At 41.1% G+C, this 17109-nt stretch overlaps 1 protein-coding gene across 1 annotated transcript in view; it reads left to right on the top strand.

The window, feature by feature from the left end:
* The first annotated feature begins 8713 nt into the window (after positions 1-8713).
* Positions 8714-17109, top strand: part of LOC133631219 (cell adhesion molecule 3-like) — a 378223-nt gene continuing 369827 nt past the window's right edge. Inside the window, exons 1-2 of the mRNA XM_062023378.1 lie at positions 8714-8826; positions 15571-15846. The gene's annotated coding sequence lies outside the window, so the exon portion shown is untranslated. The remainder of the gene's footprint in view (positions 8827-15570; positions 15847-17109) is intronic.

Raw genomic sequence — 17109 nt, 5'->3', positions numbered from 1 at the left:
TCACTTTTTGCAGTGCATCTACTTAACAAGTGTTTCGTGACGCCTTTCCGGTCTTACTTGTGGATTGTTCATATTCCAGTCAGATTTCAATCCTCCAAGGATCGTTGAAGGTGAATTTTGAGAGTGGTCGGCTTCAATCATATTATTATTTTTTTTGTTAAGTATGTAGAGCAGCTGCGTGCTTGTGGAGTCCTCGGCACCCCCTCCCCCCATTGTTTCTATTATGTTGTTGTTTCTTCGTCCTCTTTTTATTCCCCCATTGAGCCTTCAACGCGCTCTGTGGCCACCGCCGCCGCCGCCCGTGTTTAACCCCATCGCACCACGCACACACATGCATAATCCGCCACTAAAACTAATCCTTAATCCTCCCTGGCAAATTGAACAACACCCCCTTTCCCTCTGCATCCTCATTCCCAAACGGGACTGCTCGGTGCGTGCGTGTCAACATCACAATGTTCGACCATCGAGTCCACGCTAGTATCCCATCAGGGCAGGGAGCGTCACACAGATTCTTCAGGGTTAAAATTTTGACGCCCGTTCAGTCACTATGTTTCAATGCACTAAGTAAATCTGGGGCCGTACTTATCAAGCTTCTTAGAGTGCCATTTTACACTTAAGTCCTGAGAATTTGCGAAATGTAGTCCTACTCTCAAACTTAAGAATAAAAGCTTTTTATCAACGTTCTTAAGTCTAAGAATCACTCCTACTCTCCACGATATTTAAGAGACCTTCAGAGGTGTCTTAAGTGGTTAGGAGTTGCCAGCAGGGGATGGCACTGAGGCGAGAGAGACGTGCGCGAACGTTCAGGGAACGGAACAATGTTTTGGTTTTTTTTGATGACGAGCAGCTGATCAAACGGTATCGTTTAGACAGAGCGGATATTATTTTTGTCACAGATTTAATACTTTTCGATTCCTTGTTGATTTCTGCATGTGTCTGCAGTGGGCTAGTATATATAGAGCCACCCACACCAGTTTCAAATTAGTTGCCTAATTAATGAATTGGAAAGAAAATGTTATGACAGTAGCGTATGTGTGTGGCCGTGAGGTGAGTGACGTCAGTGAGTGTGTGGGCGAGAGAAGAGAGGGAGCGGTAGCGTGAGTGCCGGCGGGGACTTGTTTGTTTTGTATTATTTTGTAGTTTATTGTCAAAATATACACTCCCATTGTCCACTTAAATATTTCCAAGATATTTCTTTATTCTTAGACAACGGATTCCCTTCCGTGATTGGTCATTTCTATGGACACGGAAATGACGTCACCTAAAATTCCGTTTACGGCACATAGTAATGTCGTAATTCAGCTCTGAGTGTGACACTTAAGATTCAGTCCTACACTTCGCTGAAAGTGTGAGTAAGACGCTTGATAACTAACTTTTAAGTGCAGCTTTCAGCCAAGAATTTATTTACTCTTAAGTCAACTCTTAGCAGACTTCTTAGGAGTAATTCTGAGAAGCTTGATAAGTACGGCCCCAGATTTTTCAAATAGTCCGATTGCCTACGCCGTGTGGCTCCCGTACACTGGGGGGCGCTTGTTTTATTTTAGCGCGGTTCCTTTTCTGGTTGACTTATGACGTCACACTAGGTGTCTGTGGCTCCTAACAAGTTAATACTAGAGATGTCCGATAATGGCTTTTTTGCCGATATTCCGATATTGTCCAACTCTTAATTACCGATTCCGATATCAACCGATACCGATACATACAGTCGTGGAATTAACACATTATTATGCCTAATTTTGTTGTGATGCCCCGCTGGATGCTTTAAACCAGTGGTCCCCAACCTTTTTGTAGCTGCGGACCGATCAACGCTTGAAAATTTGTCCCACGGCCCGAGGGGGGGAAATTAAAAAAAAAAAATGTTTTTATTTTTTTTTTTTTCATAAAGAAATACAATCATGTGTGCTAACGGACAGTATCCCTGCAGACTGTATAGATCTATATTGATATATAATGTATATATTGTGTTTTTTATGTTGATTTAATAAAAAAAAAATATATATACACTACCGTTCAAAAGTTTGGGGTCACCCAAACAATTTTGTGGAATAGCCTTCATTTCTAAGAACAAGAATAGACTGTCGAGTTTCAGATGAAAGTTCTCTTTTTCTGGCCATTTTGAGCGTTTAATTGACCCCACAAATGTGATGCTCCAGAAACTCAATCTGCTCAAAGGAAGGTCAGTTTTGTAACTTCTGTAACGAGCTAAACTGTTTTCAGATGTGTGAACATGATTGCACAAGGGTTTTCTAATCATCAATTAGCCTTCTGAGCCAATGAGCAAACACATTGTACCATTAGAACACTGGAGTGATAGTTGCTGGAAATGGGCCTCTATACACCTATGTAGATATTGCACCAAAAACCAGACATTTGCAGCTAGAATAGTCATTTACCACATTAGCAATGTATAGAGTGTATTTCTTTAAAGTTAAGACTAGTTTAAAGTTATCTTCATTGAAAAGTACAGTGCTTTTCCTTCAAAAATAAGGACATTTCAATGTGACCCCAAACTTTTGAACGGTAGTGTATATATTTTTTTTAATTTCTTGTGCGGCCCGGTACCGGTCCGCGGCCCGGTGGTTGGGGACCACTGCATTAAACAATGTAACAAGGTTTTCCAAAATAAATCAACTCAAGTTATGGAAAAAAAATGCCAACATGGCACTGCCATATTTATTATTGAAGTCACAAAGTGCATTCTTTTTTTTAACATGCCTCAAAACAGCAGCTTGGAATTTGGGACATGCTCTCCCTGAGAGAGCATGGGGAGGTTGAGGTGGGCGGGGTTGGGGGGTAGGGGGGCGGGGTTGAGGTGGGAGGAGTAGCGGGGGGTGTATATTGTACCGTCCTGGAAGAGTTAGTGCTGCAAGGGGTTCTGGGTATTTCTTCTGTTGTGTTTATGTTGTGTTACGGTGCGGATGTTCTCCCGAAATGTGTTTGTCATTCTTGTTTGGTGTGGGTTCACAGTGTGGCGCATATTTGTAACAGTGTTAAAGTTGTTTATACGGCCGCCCTCAGTGTGTCCTGTATGGCTGTTGACCAAGTATGTCTTGCATTCACTTGTGTGTGTGAAAAGCCGTAGATATTATGTGATTGGGCCGGCATGCAAAGGCAGTGCCTTTAAGGTTTATTGGCGCTCTGTACTTCTCCCTACGTCCGTGTACACAGCGGCGTTTTAAAAAGTCATACATTTTACTTTTTGAAACCGATACCGATAATTTCCGATATTACATTTTAAAGCATTTATTGGCCGATAATACCAGACTACCGATATTATCGGACATCTGTTGTCCATGATGTCCGCAGTAATCTGTGTTGTCCCGATACCAAAATTATTTTGATACTTTCCTGTACTTTTCGATACTTTTTTAAATAAAGGGGATCACAAAAAATGGCATTATTGGCTTTATTTTAATAAAAAAAATCTTAGGGTACATTAAACATATGTTTCTTATTGCAACTTCCTCCTTAAATAAACTAGTGAACATACAAGACAACTTGTCTTTTATCAGTAAGTAAGCAAACAAAGGCTCCTAATTTAGTCTGCTGACATATGCAGTAACATATTGTGTCATTTATCATTCTATTATTTTGTCAACATTATTAAGGACAAGTGGTAGAAAATGAATTATTAATCTACTTGTTCATTTACTGTTAATATCTGCTTACTTTCTCTTTTAACATGTTTTATCTACACTTCTGTTAAAATGTAATATTTACTTATTTTTCTGTTGATTGGATGCTTTACATTAGTTTTGGATGATACCACACATTTGGGTATCAATCCGACACCAAGTCGTTACAGGATCATACATTGGTCATATTCAAAGTCCTCATGTGTCCAGGGACGTATTTACTTAGTTTATAAACATTAAAAAAACGAAAATATTGATCCAAAAGTGATCCAAAGCACCTGCGAATATCACATTAAAGTGCCTTACCTTATTATGTGCTCAAACTGAAATACCACTATTTAATGAAACTCCTCCAAGACGGATATAAACATTCACCATATGCAAAACATAATATGAGTTCATTAATTCACTTCACAAGCTACGCGGTTTTCTTACCGTAGTGTTTTGCTTAAAAACGTATTTAGGTTACTTCTGTTGAGAAAATACACTTAAGTGGAATAAAGTTGTATTTTCTTTGTATCGGGAGTCCAGTGGAAGTTTTTGCAGTTCAAGTGGGGCACATGTGTAAACCGGGGCAGCTTCTTCATTTCATTCCCCTCAGTTCAAGTGCGCGTTGGAGTGGGGAATTTCAAGGTTGTGCATAATTCGCGGGGACTGGTTCGATTTGCTTGAATTGGTCGGATGGTAGAGAGCTTGCCTTCCACAAAATTGAGGGTTCCTGCTACGAATGAATGTTTGCACTGCAAAAACTGAAATCTAAGTAAGATGAAATATCTCAAATAAGGGTGATATTTGCTTATTTTCTGTCTGATAAGATAATTCTTCTCACTAAGCAGATTTTATGTTAGAGTGTTTTACTTGTTTTAAGTGTTTTGGTCCTAAATGATCTCAGTAAGATATTACAGCTTGTTGCTGAGATTTGATGACCTATATTGAGTAAAACATGCTTGAAACTAGAATATCAACTGTTGCAAAGCTGTGTCATCAACACTCACAAGTAGGGATGTCCGAGAATATCGGCCTGCCAATATTATCGGCCGATAAATGCGTTAAAATGTAATATCGGAAATTATCGGTATCGGTTTTTTTATTATCTGTATCGGTTATATTTTTATTTATTTTAATTTTTATTTTTTTAATTAAATCAACATAAAAAACACAAGATACACTTACAATTAGTGCACCAACCCAAAAAACCTCCCTCCCCCCATTTCTTTCTGTTATCAATATTCTGGTTCAACAAGTGCACTTTTCTTGGTAGAAAGTAAAAATATGAGACCTTTTTGCTAAATATGTTGAAAAATATTCTTAAATGAAGTAAATGCTAGTGCCATTATCTTGACATAATGATATGAAATGACATAAGTTTGAAACCAGCAAACTTATACTAAAAACTAGAGATGTCCGATAATATCGGTCTGCCGATATTATCGGCCGATAAATGCGTTAAAATGTAATATTGGAAATTATCGGTATCGGGTTTTTTTATTATCAGTATCGTTTTTTTGTTTTTTGTTTGTTTTTTGTTTTTGTTTTTTTATTAAATCCACATAAAAAACACAAGATACACTCATTCACACTCATTCACACAATAGGGTTGTTTCTTTCTGTTATTAATATTCTGGTTCCTACATTATATATCAATATATATCAATACAGTCTGCAAGGGATACAGTCCGTAAGCACACATGATTGTGCGTGCTGCTGCTCCACTAATAATACTAACCTTTATCAGTTAATTTTACTCATTTTCATTCATTACTAGTTTCTATGTAACTGTTTTTATATTGTTGTACTTTCTTTTTTATTCAAGAAAATGTTTTTAATTTATTTATCTTATTTTACTATTTTTAAAAAAAAAGTACCTTATCTTCACCATACCTGGTTGTCCAAATTAGGCATAATAATGTGTTAATTCCACGACTACATATATCGGTTGATATCGGTATCGGTTGATATCGGTATCGGTAATTAAAGAGTTGGACAATATCGGAATATCGGATATCGGCAAAAAGCCATTATCGGACATCCCTACTCACAAGTATAAAACTACTTTTTTAAAGTAATACTTTCTTATTTCAAGTATGAAAAAAAAAATCATGACTTTGACACAATTGTGTCTCATATAAACTCATATAGTAGTACAGTTGGCACAGTACAGTAAACGGACAGTTAATATTTAACATTTCTAACTAGTTTGAACAGAAATGCACTGCAAAAAGTCAGTGTTCAAAAACAAGAAAAACAAACACAAAAATGAGGGGTATTTTACTTGAACTAAGCAAAATTATCTGCCAATAGAACAAGAAAATTTGGCTTGTCAAGACTTTCCAAAACAAGTAAAAATGAGCTAACCTCAATGAACCCAAAAATACCTTAAAATAATTATATTCTCACTAATAACAAGTGCACTTTTCTTGGTAGAAAGTAAAAATATGAGACCTTTTTGCTAAATATGTTGAAATATATTCTTAAATGAAGTAAATGCTAGTGCTTTTATCTTGACATAATGATATGAAATGACATAAGTTTGAAACCAGCAAACTTATACTAAAAACTAGAGATGTCCGATAATATCGGTCTGCCGATATTATCGGCCGATAAATGCGTTAAAATGTAACATTGGAAATTATCGGTATCGGTTTTTTTTATTATCAGTATCGTTTTTTTTGTTGTGTTTTTTGTTTTTTTGTTTTTTTTATTAAATCCACATAAAAAACACAAGATACACTTACAATTAGTGCACCAACCCAAAAAACCTCCCTCCCCCATTTACACTCATTCACACAAAAGGGTTGTTTCTTTCTGTTATTAATATTCTGGTTCCTACATTATATATCAATATATATCAATACAGTCTGCAAGGGATACAGTCCGTAAGCACACATGATTGTGCGTGCTGCTGCTCCACTAATAGTACTAACCTTTAACAGTTAATTTTACTCATTTTCATTAATTACTAGTTTCTATGTAACTGTTTTTATATTGTTTTACTTTCTTTTTTATTCAAGAAAATGTTTTTAATTTATTCATCTTATTTTACTAATTTTTTAAAAAAGTACCTTATCTTCACCATACCTGGTTGTCCAAATTAGGCATAATAATGTGTTAATTCCACGACGGTATATATCGGTTGATATTGGTATCGGTTGATATCGGTATCGGCAATTAAAGAGTTGGACAATATCGGCATATCGGATATCGGCAAAAAGCCATTATCGGACATCCCTACTAAAAACTAATTTATTGTTCTTAATGGAAAGGCAACAAGGCAACATCTTGTTACTCTCGGGGTCTCCTAGCCGCTCAGGCAAATCATATGGTCTAAAAATGCATTTTTCCATGGATAACATGACATTATCGCACCAAGTGCATGCTCTTTCAGTCAATTATTGCGCATATATACAGCCCGGCCCCCGGCCAAATTTTTCTTACCTGTAATTTTGAAGAATTTACCTGAATGTGCATGAACTATTTCGGTTCAAAATTGTTAGAAATGTTAAATGTTTAAATATTAACTGTCAGTTTACTGTACTGTGCCAACTGTACTACTATATGAGTATGTGTTTTCTAATGTTTCATTGAAAATAAAACAGCAAAGTCCATTTGGCTGTCATCTGTTTTAATTATGAGACACAATTGTGTCAAAGTCATGATTTTTTTGTCATGCTTGAAATAAGAAATTATTACTTTGAAAAAGTAATAATTGATGACACAGCTTTGCAACAGTTGATATTCTAGTTTCAAGCATGCTTTACTCAATATAGCTCATCAAATCTCAGCAACAAGCTGTAATATCTTACTGAGATCATTTAGGACCAAAACCCTTAAAACAAGTAAAACACTCTAACATAAAATCTACTTTGTGAGAAGAATGATCTTATCAGACAGAAAATAAGAAAATATCACCCTTATTTGAGATATTTCATCTTACTTAGTTTTCAGTTTTTGGAGTGGAGTTCATGCACATTCAGATGAATTCTTCAAAATTACAATAAAACGTTTGTTTGGCCGGGGGCCGGGCTGTATATATGCGCACTAATTGACTGAAAGAGCACGCACTTGGCGTGATGATGTCATGTTATCCATGGAAAAATGCATTTTTAGACCATATGATTTGCCTGAGCGGCTAGGAGACCCCGAGAGTAACAAGCGCTTGCCTTGTTGCCTTTCCATTAAAAACAATAAACTAGTTTTTAGTATAAGTTTGCTGGTTTCAAGAAATGTAATGCCGAGCGCATATCATTATGTCAAGATAATGGCACTAGCATTTACTTCATTTAAGAATATTTTTCAACATATTGAGCAAAAAGGTCTCTTTATTTTTTCTACCAAGAAAAGTGCACTTGTTATTAGTGAGAATATACTTATTTTAAGCTATTTTTGGGTTCATTGAGGTTATCTCATTTTACTTGTTTTGAAAAGTCTTGACAAGTTGAATTTTCTTGTTCTATTGGCAGATCATTTTGCTTATTTCAAGTAAAATACCCCTCATTTTTGTATTTTTTTCCCTTGTTTTTGAACACTGACTTTTTGCAGTGTGGTGGTGGTCGGAGAGGCCGTAGGCACAAAATGGCAGCCATCTCTCCGTCAGTCCACCCAGGCTACTGTGGCTACAAATGTAGCGTAGCCAATCAATGTGCGAATGTGGAGAGAATTAATGATGGGTTCTCAATTGTCACCTGGGGCGGTATAGCTCGGTTGGTAGAGCGGCCGTGCCAGCAACTTGAGGGTTCCAGGTTCGATCCCCGCTCCCGCCACCCTAGTCACTGCCGTTGTGTCCTTGGGCTGGTTTAAATGTAACTTAGATATTGGGTTTCACTATGTAAAAGCGCTTTGAGTCGCTAGAGAAAAGCGCTATATAAGCATAATTCACTTCATCATAAAGCGCTTTGAGTGTCTAGAAAAAGGCTTTATAAATCTAATCCAATATCGCTACTTTTGTGGAGTTAAAAACTCAGAAGTGTCAATCCATGCCCTACATGGTGGACAACTACATGGTCAAAACCATTGAGAACTACAATTCCCAGAATGCCAAGGGAAAATGGCCGCCAATTTACTGATTGAAGGCACCTGAGAAGGAATGGAGGTTCAGTCAGACTCATTCACCAAACAAGCTGCATGCAAGGAAGAACAGCAAGCAGCCACAACCGCAAGATCTACTCTACAAAATTCTCCAAACACACCAATGGTCGGTGAATATGCTTCTTCATTTCATGATGGTCGAAATGCTTACTTAGATATGCTTAACTTGTACCGGCAAGTTTCTTAATTTGCTTACTCGACTATTTCAATGTGTTTGTTTGAACTGCTGGGCTCAAGTTAAACCACTGCATTTTAAATTGAGCATTGATTGCATACTGTGTTTGACCGGGTTAAAAGCAAGTTTTTTTTTAAAGTTCAATGCACACGTAAATGGGTTAAGCTTAAGTTAAAATGGAAAATGGTTAAAGTTTAGAAGGGTTTAAAGGTAAAAGTACAAAAGATTAATGCAAAGTTAAAGGCCTACTGAAAGCCACTACTAGCGACCACGCAGTCTGATAGTTTATATATCAATGATGAAATCTTAACATTGCAACACATGCCAATACGGCCGGGTTAACTTATAAAGTGACATTTTAAATTTCCCGCACAACTTCGGGTTGAAAACGTCTATGTATGATGACGTATGCGCGTGACGTCAATGGTTGAAGCGGAAGTATTCGGACACATTGTATCACAATACAAACAGCTCTGTTTTCATCGCAAAATTACACAGTATTCTGGACATCTGTGTTGGTGAATCTTTTGCAATTTGTTTAATGAACAATGAAGACTGCAAAGAAGAAAGCTGTAGGTGGGATCGGTGTATTAGCGGCTGGCTGCAGCAACACAACCAGGAGGACTTTGAGTTGGATAGCAGACGCGCTATCGGATGCTAGTCGCCGACCGCATCGATGATCGGGTGAAGTCCTTCGTCGCGCCGTCGATCGCTGGAACGCAGGTGAGCACGGGTGTTGATGAGCAGATGAGGGCTGGCGTAGGTGGAGAGCTAATGTTTTTAACATAGCTCTGACGAGGTCCCGTAGCTAAGTTAGCTTCAATGGCGTTGTTAGCAACAGCATTGCTAGGCTTCGCCAGGCGGCACAGCATTAACCGTGTAGTTACATGTCCAGGGTTTGGTAGTATTGTTGATCTTCTGTCTATCCTTCCAGTCAGGGGCTTATTTCTTCTGTTTCTATCTGCAGTTAAGCACGATGCTATCACGTTAGCGCCATAGCTAAAGTGCTTCGCCGATGTATTGTCGAGATAAAAGTCACTGTGAATGTTCATTTCGCGTTCTCGACTCTCATTTTCAAGAGGATATAGTATCCGAGGTGGTTTAAAATACAAATCCGTGATCCACGATAGAAAAAGGAGAGAGCGTGGAATCCAATGAGCCAGCTTGTACCTAAGTTACGGTCAGAGCGAAAAAAGATACGTCCTGCACTGCACTCTAATCCTTCACTCTCACTTTCCTCATCCACGAACCTTTCATCCTGGCTCAAATTAATGGGGTAATCGTCGCTTTCTCGGTCCGAATCGCTCTCGCTGCTGGTGTAAATAATGGGGAAATGTGAGGAGCCTTTCAACCTGCGACGTCACGCTACTTCCGGTACAGGCAAGGCTTTTTTATCAGCGACCAAAAGTTGCGAACTTTATCGTCGATGTTCTCTACTAAATCCTTTCAGCAAAAATATGGCAATATCGCGAAATGATCAAGTATGACACATAGAATGGATCTGCTATCCCCGTTTAAATAAGAAAATTTCATTTCAGTAGGCCTTTAATTACTCTAATTGTTTAATGGATTTAGTTCAGTTCATTTAACCTGCTTCTTTCATTCAATTGATTTAAGTTAGTTATTTAATTGACTTAAAATGGTTAATTAATTTGCTAGTTCATTTACATGCATTTAATTTAAAATGTCTATATTCATTTTGACAAGCAATGTGTTTGTTTAAATCCTTATTTAAAAGTAGGAAGTTTAAAACATTAGTCAGAGGTTTAAAAGCATTTGTAAAACATTGTTTGAAAATACCCGTGTAATTACATTTGTTAGCATCTCTGTTTGTCTGTGTTTTGAAGGTTTTACAACCTGATGATTAATTGAAGATCAACTAGAATGAAACCAACAATGCTTTAAGTTGATCAATTGGAAATCATGAGTTGTCCGTGGGTCCTTTTGGAGTAGAAGAGTGGAACTTAACAACTGTTATTATTATTATTACTCTTTAAACATAATATAATTGCATCACTGCAGATGAAGTTCACCCATTGTTTCTGTAGTTCTGTGTCTGTAATTTTTTCTGGTGTTATTGGAGACCAGTGGCGGCTGATGGTCTTTCAAGTAGGGCAATCTCATTTTCAGCTACTCTCTAAACATAATTACAATCTCAAATAACAGATAAAAGATACAAAGACAACTCCATATCTCCACAGAACAATGGAATGAAAGTTGAAAAATGCTCTGGCGAGTAATTTACATTTCAAGATGGATAATTCGCTCATTTTGCTGTAAATCAAAAAGGGATTCAGCCTCAGACGGATCATCCAATCAACATGTGGAAACCCGGCATCCAGGCAGGCCAAGACCGAGTCCACCTCTCAGTCAGTCACTTCCAGAGACGCTCGGCATCAAAGCCAAGCATTTATCCAATGATTGTCTAGGTTGGCTCTTCTAGAGGGCTGTGTCCGCCACTTAGAATAGAGTAATTTCATAATTGGAGGCGCCGCGGACACGTTTGCATAACAGATAACAGATTTAGCCCTTCAGCTAGTCTACACCCCAGTCTACCGGGCACCACACCTTAGTCATCGGGGAGTCCATCACCCGGAACATACAGCTTAGTAAACTAGCAATAATTAAGTGTATTTCCGGTGCCCGAGCACCCGACATTGAAGCTAATACTAGGCAGCTGTCTCGCAACAGACCTAATAAACACGTACGACAGGCTAATCGCACCACTAGCTACGCGAACATAGTTGTACACGTCGGCTCTAATGACAGAGATTACAAAGAGGAACATAGCTAGGAGTTGTAAATCTCAGAGGAAAGATGTCTCGGCATTAAGTATTTGTCTCTGGCCTCCTGCCTGTGAGAGGCAATGATGAGAGGTAAAACAGATTAGTCTCGCTTAACAAGTGGCTCGCTAGTTTTTTTAGAAAACAGGGACTAACGTTTATTGATAATTATCCCTCTTTCTGGGGTAAAACGGGCTTGCTGAGGAGGGACTGCCTTCACCCTAACCGGGAAGGCGCCATTACTCTATCTAGCAACATAGATCCCTGTTTGAGTCACACTTGACTAACTACACTAGAGCAAGCTCGGACACGCACAATTACAGTGTCTGTCAGCCCGGGTTAGGAGTCAATTAAGCTTGAACTAACTAGCGCCAGGCTGGGAAATTCCTGTGCACATAGCATTTCTCGTAGAATAATACATAACTCACATAGTTTTTTCCTGTAGTGACTGTGCCAGAGGTAGACATGCACTCTACTGAGGTGGCAAATCATGAAGCGTTAAATCCATTTCAGCACCAAGGAAATAATCTCAATCAATAATCTCACTATGACGTCACACCTGGTGTTCAGTAATTTCCTAAGCGCATTTTTTTCCATTTCAATCGCAGCGTATTTACGGCTTATGGCAACAAATGTGTGTTCCTACTTTTTCCGGAAACAAACGCTTGTGTGTTTTGGCTGACTTGCTAACAGACAGCGAAGATGATTATTTTTGGACAAATGAGGATGCACAACCTTATCTTTTTGAAGCTGAAAATACGGAAGATGAACTGCTGCTTATAGAAGCAAGCACGAAGGAAGGGTGGAACTTCGGAACAGACGAAAGCCGAGAGAGTGAGGTCAGCGTTACTGCGTGGGTTCCCTCCGGATACTCCGGCTTCCTCCCACCTCTAAAGACATGCACCTGGGGATAGGTTGATTGGCAACACTAAATTGGCCCTAGAGTGTGATTCTGTGTGTGAATGTTGTCTGTCTATGGCCCCTTTACACTAAGCCGGCTAAGGTTATCCAGGGTAAATCCCACCTAACCTTATCCGTGTCCACACATACACAACGGTCGTTTAAGACCCCCTGCCCCCTTCGTCCGTCGGCGCAACGCGACCTAGTACACATGCGCAAATAAAACGCACGCGTCATAGTCACCTCTGACCTGGAAGTGTATCCTTACCCTGTGTTTCAATGTAGACTATTGCCACATTTCTTTTAACAGTACAACTTGCTTGCCTCACCATCAGCAGCTGTTAGACTGAATCACACCTGAGCCATCATACATGAATCATATCTTTAATGGACGTGTGAAAGTAAACAATGTGATAAGGAACAACAATCATAGATATCTGTTCAGGACACTGTGCTTGTCGGCTGAAATTGGCGGTTGTACTTGACGGCCGCAACCACTTCATGGCTTCACAATAGTTACGGAGTACAAAACTAGACGTTGAGTAATCGCTCAACATACATGACGGACAATAACTGACAGTCTGCTTTGCCAGTCCAAATTTATTCGCTGTTTTTCGTAGTCTGTCGTTGTCTCCCCTTCGACAAATGGACGAAGTTTTCGCTACGTAGAATCACAGCTGACCTGGACTTTCGAAAGTTCTCTTGCCGTTCAGCTGGCACAACACACTCACTGACAAACATATCCCGCCAGGCTGCCGTTCTTCCAGGCCTTATCCAAAACCGTCGCTCAACATTGCTATGTTGCCACCTGAGATGTGTTGTATCCGAAGTAGCTGCAATCGCCCGTTTCCTTGTCTTATGGTATTGATGTGTGATTTCCACACGGGTATGTCTGGATGACTCGCCTCCATCTTTCTGACATCACTGCCTGTGTGGGGCGCGGTCTTTCTGGCATCACTTCCTCTCCAAACTCAGTTTGTAAACAATCGATGAGTCCATACATGGCTGCAGGATTAGGTCTCTGCTTTTTTGCAGATGATGTGGTCCTGATGGCTTCATCTGACCAGGATCTTCAGCTCTCGCTGGATCGGTTCGCAGCCGAGTGTGAAGCTACTAGGATGAGAATCAGCACCTCCAAGTCCGAGTCCATGGTTCTAGCCCGGAAAAGGGTGGAGTGCCATCTCCGGGTTGGGGAAGAGGCCCTGCCCCAAGTGGAGGAGTTCAAGTACCTCGGAGTCTTGTTCACGAGTGAGGGAAGAGTGGATCGTGAGATCGACAGGCGGATCGGTGCGGCGTCTTCAGTAATGCGGACGCTGTATCAATCCGTTGCGGTGAAGGAGCTGAGCCGGAAGGCAAAGCTCTCAATTTACCGGTCGATCTACGTTCCCATCCTCACCTATGGTCATGAGCTTTGGGTTATGACCGAAAGGACAAGATCACGGGTACAAGCGGCCAAAATGAGTTTTCTCCGCCGGTTGGCGGGGCTCTCCCTTAGAGATAGGGTGAGATGCTCTGCCATCCAGGAGGAGCGCAAAGTAAAACCACTGCTCCTCCACATCAAGAGGAGCCAGATGAGGTGGTTCGGGCATCTGGTCAGGATGCCACCCGAACGCCTCCCTAGGGAGGTGTTTAGGGCACGTCCGACCGGTAAGAGGCCACGGGGAAGACCCAGGACACGTTGGGAAGACTATGTCTCCCGGCTGGCCTGGGAACGCCTCGGGATCCCCCGGGAAGAGCTGGACGAAGTCGCTGGGGCAGTGGTTCTTAACCTTGTTGGAGGTACCGAACCGCACCAGTTTCATATTTGTATTCACCAAACCCTTCTTTAGTGAAAAATAAATGTTTTGTTTTTTTCAAATTCAAGACAGTTATGTTTTTGGTAACACTTTAGTATGGGGAACATATTTTAAGTAACGGAGGCTAAATTTAGAGTTATTTAGACACTAGGGGAACATTCTAAGTAACAAAGACTTAAATTAGTTATTTGGTTAGGGTTAGGGCCAGGGTTAGAGGGTTAGGGTTATTATAAGGCCTTGCAGAATAAGGCATTAATAAGTACTTAATAATGACTAGTTAAGAGCCAATATGTTACTAATTTGCATGTTAATAAACAACTAATTAATGGTGAATATGTTCACCATACTAAAGTGTTACCATGTTTTTTTACTGGTGCATAAAATGAACCGTGCATGAACATCACCTTGTTCAAAGAACACAACCAACACAGTGCATAAACTCAACAAATTACACACCTGCAAATCAGTCAGCTGTTGCCGTAGCCGTAATACGCCGATAGGGAGAAGTTTGTATTTACACGATGAGTCGGGTGTGTCTTGACCTCCGCCGAACCCCTGAGCCCGACTCACCGAACCCCTAGGGTTCGATCGAACCCAGGTTAAGAACCACTGCGCTGGGGAGAGGGAAGTCTGGGCTTCCCTGCTTAGGCTGCTGCCCCCGCGACCCCACATCTGTGGTCCCCTCCAAAATGTCTCATTGTCATCCCATTGGGTTGAGTTTTTCCCTTGCCCTGATGTGGGATCTGGGATCTCCTTGTGGCTTGTGCAGCCCTTTGAGACACTTCGTGATTTAGGGCTACGTAGGTAAACTTGGGTTGAAATCGCCGTGCGTGTAATTTATCAGACCGCAGCGCGCCCGTATCGCGGTGTGAAAGTGCACACCTATCGATATCCCGCAAACGAGGCACAGATGGCTAAATGCAGCTTCTATTTAGGGATGTGTGTGTGCGAAAAGAAGTGACATGTCACACAAGCGACGGTGTTTCACGACAACACGTCCGTGTGTGTTGTGCGCACACACATTCGCGCACACTCCTGCTTTGCTCCGGCCCTGCGTGCTGTGTTCTCCTCCATGGCGGCGGCGCGGTCCAAACGCTATTAAAATCCCCTCCCTCTCCTGTCCCGTCCCCTCCCTCCTCTCCTCTCTTTCTCTCTCTCTCTTCTCTCTCTCTCTCTCTCGCCCTCTCGTCTTTCAGCCAGACTCTTTTTCTGCTGCAGTGAGCGGCAGCCGTGAAGGGAGAGACGTGAGAAAAGGCGCTTGGGAAAAGGGGAAAAAGAAGAAAAAGAAAGGGGGTTGGAGCAATAAAAGCACCCACAACAACAACAAAAGACACACAAAGGAGCCACGGGAAGGGTTTTCGCCGGCAGAAAAGAGTGGATAACACCGAGACTCCGTGGCGAGGAAGGAGCTTCTAGAAGCAAGAGAGCATCGCCACCCGCGAAGTGGAGACCAGGAGGCGGGAACGTTAACGGTGAGTAACCCGCGGGCGCGCGCTTTACAGTTGTATTATTGTTATCGTGCACCTGTCACTACTGGCGTGTCCGCAGGAATGTGTGCGCGCGCGGGCGCGTGCACGCTAAGCTGTAATGCGGGCGGGAGAGGGGGGGGGGGGGCGAGAGAGTGCCATATAACGCACCTAATCCTCTTGTTTTTCTTTCAGAATGTTTTATTTTGAAAGGCCGCCCCAATATGTCTTACTGCTACCTCACACCTTGTCATCCTGCCATCGCCGTCAAGTGCGCGCGCATCCGCGAATGTTATTTCCGCCCTGACTGGTGTTGTTGTTGTTGTTGTTATCGGAGCAATAATAACATTTTATAAAGGGCGCGTTTGTGGGTCATCTGTCTCCACGCCCTCCTTCCGTTGGCGTGTTTTGTTATTTCTTTCAACAGGGCGGCTATTAACAGCCCCCCTCCCTGCCCTCCAAGCCCCTCCCACATCCATCTCCATCCCTCCTTCCGCCCGTCCCGCAGGCAACGTTTCCTCCACTTTGCACCTGTACCGGCATGCCTTGCCTCCATATATGGTCATGAGAACGCTCCTCATCCGGTACACACACAACCCCGTACTTAGCAGTGGTGTCCAAAGTGCGGCCCGGGGGCCATTTGTGGCCCGCAGCTCGGTTTTTTATTGGCCCGCGACACATTCTATAGACAAACTAAACAGGTCCCAAATTAGAACAAAAAAAAAAGTATGAAAAATGAAACGGGACCAAATCCCCCCCCAAAATGGGACCTGAAAACCAAAATGGCCGACAACCTGAGCGTCTTACTGTGTAAGATCTTTGATGATTCCCGTGTGTCCTGTCATGATGAAAAAGTGTACACATTTCTTGTGAGACGTGTTTTTGAGTGTACTCAAGCTCTCAAAAGCGTTTCAGTTGACCGTATAATAGCGATATTAGTAAAAACTTTGAGCACAGTTAACATAAATACAACTAAAATAATATAATAATCATGAATTATTATTATTTTTATTTGTTATCTATAACAGTGTTTTTCAACCTTTTTTGAGCCAAGGCACATTTTTTTCATTAAAAAAATACGGAGGCACACCACTAGCAGAAAAAGTGAAAAAAAATGAAACTCCACCAGGTTGTCTTGCCTTATTTTGAGTTTGTTGTTGTTGTTTCCTGTGTGTAGTGCTTTACTTCCTGTCTTGCGCTGTTATTTTGGTGACCAGCCGAGTCATACCAAAGACTATAAAAATGGGACCCATAACCTCCCTGCTTGGC

The sequence above is a fragment of the Entelurus aequoreus genome, linkage group LG16 (genome assembly GCF_033978785.1).
Source record: "Entelurus aequoreus isolate RoL-2023_Sb linkage group LG16, RoL_Eaeq_v1.1, whole genome shotgun sequence".
Classification (NCBI taxonomy): Eukaryota; Metazoa; Chordata; class Actinopteri; order Syngnathiformes; family Syngnathidae; genus Entelurus; species Entelurus aequoreus.
This window is presented reverse-complemented; position numbering and strand designations above follow the sequence as displayed.